The following is a 6683-nucleotide window of genomic DNA, read 5'->3' on the forward strand; positions in this document are numbered from 1 at the left end:
ATAAACTGACTGAATTATCCACTTTTCATCTTTGGTCTACATAGCCACGCCATCTAGTTCCATTTCTAGTTCTTATGTGTCTACAAAACAAAACAAAACAAAAAAACAACTGGTCAAAACACCACAGAAAAAATTCAGTCAAACTGATTTTTTGGTGTAATGTAAACCAGAGATGGACAAGTTTTCTTATATGTAAATATTTTATCTCCTGTGAGCTTTCCCTGACTATCCCACAGAGTAATGTAACATCCATCAAAATCTGTCTTCAAGCAACAACAGAGGGTTATCCAAAACTGGGGGATTCTGTTTATTTGACCAGTAGGAATTTTTGCATGTGATGGGATTGTGTAAGACAGGGTTGAAGATTACCATGTCATTAAATGTATAAGTGAATGGTTTTCTAGAGCAATACACAGGGCAAGTTTAATTCTTTCTCTTTTTAAACGAGCTAGGAATTTAGTTTTGCCTCTCTAACACATACATCTTTCTTCTGCTCTCTGTAACAAACATACACAAGCATTGAATAAAGTTCCACTCATGAGTATCAAATATTCTTTACAGGAAAAATAGATATTTTGTCTTCTGTCTTGTCATTATTCATTAATGGCATTCTGAGATGGGCCTTTTGACTTGGTAGTTTTTACATCTGTTTTGTGACATGCAAACTTTAGTGAAAAAGATTCATGAGTTGTCATTATTCTACATTTATCTGCACTCTCTTTCTCATCTATTATCCTTGAAGAGATCTAAGCCCCCTTTGTATCTGGGCGTCCTCTGTACCTCATTATCTGCCATTCCACTCTCATCCTCTTCTGACTGGTGGAGTTCTTTGTTCTTTGCCTTTCATTTTTAGAGGCAAATATCAATACTTCTCACACTATTCTAATGTTCAAAATCAAAAGCCCCATTAGAGATTCTTTCTGAATATGTTATCCATATTCAAAGTTTCTTTTTTATTTATATTGACTCATTTTTATACAAAAAAGTACACACATTTGCTTCAATTGACTGTAGTCTTTGATCTACTAAAGGACTGGGGGAAAAAAAACAACCTGCCATTGGGCACTGCCAACTCATATTTAGTGACACACACACAGACTTGACTTTCACTCAGCCCAGTCTTCCTCCCTATCATTTATACTTAATGCCACACATACTTGACTTCTTGACTTTTTTTTAATCTTGTATGCTGAATGGCACAAAAATTAGTCCCATAATCCTCTTTGCAGCCACTTGTCATTATTCATCAGCATTGACTGAGTTATCATTGTCATCTATTCATTAGCCTTCTCAAGATTTAAGTCTCTTCCTGTGGATAATCTCACTGTATTATTCATCACATTCTGTCAGTAATGCCAGTCCTCTTTCTGTTGTTATCTGGTTTTACAGTAATGGATCATTTTCTGGGCCAAACTTCTTGTTAATTCCAGGGTTGAAACACTTTTAACTATTAACATTAACCTTGATACATTTTCTCCTAAACATTCACTACCCAGATGGATCACAACTCTGTCATCCATGCAACACAGCAACAGTTTTCCATCACGATTCTCATTTAAGTGTTTCATCATTTCATAACCTTTCTGTTTCTGTGATACCCATCAAGGAGAGCTGCCAAATAGAGAGCTAGACTTTGCTCCTATCTGCCAGTAGTCTCAGAGAACAGCTCTAGTGTAAGCACTTGAGGAAACAGTATCTCTATCCCATCCCATCTCTTCTTTTTAATAGATTATTCCATGGTGACTTTTTTTTTTGGGGGGGAGGGGAGAAATTGTAGTACAAACTAAATCATTGCAACACATATAGCTTCATTTCTCCAAGGGAGTCAAACAGAGAGGAAGGACTGAAATTGTCCTTTCATTATGTTCCCTTTAATGTTCCTTTTGAAATCTCCTGGAAAGTCAATCCCTAGGACTAAAGTGGGTGTGGCTCATAAAGTAATACCATGCACACCAAAGCAGCATGCACCCTGACTTCTTCATCCAACAAATTGTTGTTAGTAAGTGATTGACTCAGTCCTTTGTTGAATATTGGTTATATACAAATCAGATAATGTTCTAAAAATGTCCACAAGTAGAGTTCTGCCCTTGAACTAAAGACATTAGCAATTTCTAAAATGTTTTCCCCCAGGTCATCTGATTTTCTCATAGGGACATTTCTATAAGAACACCCATAACTACTGGCCATTTAAACTTCATAGGAACAAATTGTGTATTACCAAGTTAAAAGATATAAATCAGAAAGTGTCTAGATGCCACTTAGATCCAGATCATGGCAATAAATGGGTTCAGTTTGGCACATATCATCACTAAAATGAAGAGAGAAAAGAAATGAATGGCAAGATATATATGTTTAGTCTCTCATAATTTCCTAGACTCTAGAAGCAACATAGAAACCTGTGCCTCTCTTCTCAATGTTGAACATGACAAAGAGAAATATTATAACACATAATATCCAAATCAACTACACAGTAAATCCTGTGGGCAGGAAAATTGTTTAACATCTTTTGATATCCCATAGTACCTTGGACAGTATGATGCATGTAGTATAGGTGTTCAATAAATAATGGATATGGGGATGAATGAATGAATGATACTGCCTTATTTCAATGACTGCTTCACTGACTGTTCTGAATTGTAATGCTAGAATAGCAGTGAAACATTAAATCCTGGCTTCCTTATACATTTGAGAGAATAATATCACTTTTTCTCTCATAAGTTTGGCTTTTGTGCCCAAGTTGATGCTGTTTTCTTAGATTACGGCATCTCCTCTGGCCTTTTCTCTTCTGCATAAACATTTTTAGTTGATATTTACCATCTAAAACACAGTAGACACAGGTATTGCTACAAATTTCATGTTGCACTGCACTGCACGACTTACAGCATGTTTTATCATGGTGCCACATTTTGGTCTTAATAAAACACAGCCCAGCACAGCATGACACTCACTATAATCTAATTAAATGCAATGCCAAGGGAAATATGTCACTATGAAGGTAAAAAATACAGGCTATTTTCTTCTCCCTTCTATATCAGAGGATCCTAGGCATGAGTGTAGTGAGCTATTTAATGCATTGATACTTCAGGGGATGGTAAGGAATTTACCTGTCTACCTCCTCTACAACTCGCCAGCAGGACTTGGCCTTATCAAAGAGTCCTTCTTGAAAGAGAGATAATAAGGGTGAGAATGAGAACAAAGAAGAGAAGCAAAGAGGGGAAAGAGCACAAAGAGATAATGCAACCTATAAGTAATTTAGTCAAGAGTAGTAATTCAACTCTTCCTTAGGAAGGAAGTAAATATTTTTTTAATCATCTACTATATGCCAGGTACTGTGCTAAGCACTTGACAAATATTTTCTCATTTAGTCCTCAAATTAACCCTGAGAGGGATGTATTATTATTATCCTCATTTTGTAGTTTAGGAAACTTAGGCAGATAAAGGTTAAGTGACTTGCCCATGGTCACACAGCTAGTAAATGTCTGAGATTGAATTTAAATTCAGGTCTTCCTGACTCCAGGCCCAGAGTTCTATCTACTATGCCACTTTGCTGCCCTGACTCATTCTCTACAAGAATAAATATAAACTGTTTCTCCAAACTACTTTTTCATTCTTTTCATAAGAGACAGGACTTATAAGCAAAGTTATATGAGCTTGGGCAAATCACTCACCCCTTTCTGGCCCTGTATTTCCTACCTATAATTAAGGAGGTTTAACTAGATTTTCATTACCATAAGTCATTCCTTTAATCATGGTGCTGACATAACTGGAGAGACCATGGAACAGACCACTAACTATCCTACTCACTTGGCTGAGCTAAGGGCATTTTGATGTCCATATACTTGGATACTGCAGGTAAAGAAACCGTCCCTATCACACAGTTATTACTATTGAGGACTGAGGAAACAAATCATCGTAGCCAGTTTTCTAGCTACAACTCAAATAAGCATATTTTATAGGAGCCAGGACAGAAGTCCCACCTTTGCTAGTTAGCTAGCACTAGCCCATCCCCAATATGCTGAGATCTCTTAGAACATCTATCACTGGTATGTATTTAAAGAGCAAATCACTAGTAGATTTAATGCCCTGAGGAACTCTATCTCCAATAATGTCTGGTGATTCTCTTCTTTACTCCTGGTTCTATCAGTTCAATGTATCCTGCCATATTATTGTTGAGTTGCTTTTTAGTTGTGTCCAAATCTTTATTTGTATCCAAAACCCCCATTTGGACTTCCACTTCTGGGAGCCAAGATGGCGGAGTGAAAAGGTAGCCACTCTCACTCTCCCCTATCAACCTCTGAAAACCCAGAAAATATCACCCAAAGAAAAAAACCCTGAACCAGCTGAACTAGAAGAAAGACGGGGAGCAGCAGTGCAGCAGCCCAGCAAATGGGTCTCCCAGTGCCTCAGCAAAAATAAAGGAGGCAGAACTACAAGGGGTCCCAGGCTGATAAGTACCCTGCGGCATTCTGAAAGGAGGTGAAGAAAACAAACTAAAGGCTTCCTAAAGCCCCGGCCTTGCTGGTTCCAGCCCAACACCAGGTGAGCTGTCAGAGCCCTGCAGCCTCCAATTGTGAAGAAATCCTGAAGCACAGGTGGTAGAACAGGAAAGCATCAATACCTGGACCTCCAAGTGCCTCAGTGAGGGTGGGAGGAACCAGTGGAAACAAGCTCAGAAAACCACCAGGTGCCTCAGGACTCTACCTCAAAGGAATCTCCCAGTGCATATTGAACTAATAAATGAAACTAAGAGCTGGTTTTATGAAAAAAAACAATAAAATAGATAAACCTTTGGTTAATTTAATTTTTTGTTTTGTTTTTTTGCTAGACAATGGGGTTAAGTGACTTGCCTAGGGTCACACAACTAGTCAGTGTTATGTGTCTGAGGTCAGATTTGAACTCAGGTCCTCCTGAATCCAGGGCCAGTGCTCTATCCACTGTGCCACCTAGCTGCCCCTGGTTCATTTAATTTTAAAAAAAGAAAGAAGAAAACCAAATTACTAGTATCAAAAAATGAAAAGGGCGAAGCTACCACCAAAGAAGAAGAAATTAAAATGGTGGTAATTAGGAATTATTTTGCCCAACTATATGCCAATAAATTTGACAATCTTAGTGAAATGGATACATATTTACAAAAATATAAGTTGCCCAGATTAACTGAAGAGGAAGTAAAATACTTAAATAACCCCATCTCAGAAAAAGAAATTGAACAAGCCCTTGATGAACTCCCTAGGCAAAAATCTCCAGGGCCAGATGGATCTACATGCGAATTCTATCAAACATTTAAAGAACAATTAATTCCAATACTATATAGACTATCTGGGAAAATAGGTGAAGAAGGAGTCTTACCAAATTATTTTTATGATACAAATGTGGTGTTGATACCTAAACCAGGAAGAGTCAAAATAGAGAAAGAAAATTATAGACCAATTTCTCTAATGAATATAGATGCAAAAATTTTAAACAAAATACTAGCAAATAGATTGCAGCAACTTATCACAAGAAATAATACACTATGACCAGGTAGGATTTATACCAGGAATGCAGGGTTGGTTCAATATTAGGAAAACTATCAGAATCATTGAGCATATCAACACCAAAACCAACAGAAACCACATGATCATCTCAATAGATGCAGAAAAAGCTTTTGATAAAATACAACACCCATTCCTATTAAAAACACTAGAAAGCATAGGTATAAATGGAGTCTTCCTTAAAATAATAAATAGCATATAACTAAAACCTTCAGCAAGCATTATATGTAATGGGGACAGTCTAGAAGCATTTCCAATAAGATGGGGTGAAACAAGGATGTCCATTATCACCACTGTTATTCAATATTGTACTGGAAACCTTAGCTTTAGCAATAAGAGAAGAAAAAGAAATTGAAGGCATTAGAATAGGCAAAGAAGAAACAAAGCTATCACTCTTTGCAGATGACATGATGATATACTTAGAGAATCCTAGAGAATCAAGTAAAAAACTACTTGAAATAATAAACAACTTTAGCAAAGTTGCAGGCTATAAAATAAACCCACATAAATCATCAGCATTTCTATATATTACCAACAAAGCCCAACAGCAAGAGATAGAAAGAGAAATCCCATTTAAACTTACTGTAGACATTATAAAATATTTAGGAGTCTACCTCCCGAAACAAACCCAGGAACTCTATGAACACAATTACAAAACACTTTTCACACAAATAAAATCAGATCTAAATAATTGGAAAAACATCAGTTGCTCATGGGTAGGCCGAGCTAATATAATAAAAATGACAATCCTACCTAAGCTAATTTACTTATTCAGTGCCATACCAATCAAACTACCAAAAATTATTTTATAGAGTTAGAAAAAATAATAACAAGATTCATTTGGAAAAACAAAAGGTCCAGAATATCAAAGGAACTAATGAAAAGAAATGCAGGGGAAGGTGGCCTAGCAATTCCAGATCTTAAATTGTATTATAAAGCAGCAATCATCAAAACTGCTTGGTACTGGCTAAGAAATAGGAGGTGGATCAGTGGAATAGGTTAAATATGCAAGACACAGTAGTCAATGACTATAGTAATCTATTATTTGATAAACCCAAAGACCCCAGCTTCTGGGATAAGAACCCACTCTTTGAAAAAAACTGCTGGGAAAACTGGAAAAGAGTATGGCAGAAACTAGGCATAGACCCAAAT

The sequence above is a fragment of the Phascolarctos cinereus genome, unplaced genomic scaffold, assembly GCF_003287225.1.
Source record: "Phascolarctos cinereus isolate Bilbo 61053 unplaced genomic scaffold, phaCin_HiC Scaffold_2;HRSCAF=192, whole genome shotgun sequence".
NCBI classification, from domain to species: domain Eukaryota; kingdom Metazoa; phylum Chordata; class Mammalia; order Diprotodontia; family Phascolarctidae; genus Phascolarctos; species Phascolarctos cinereus.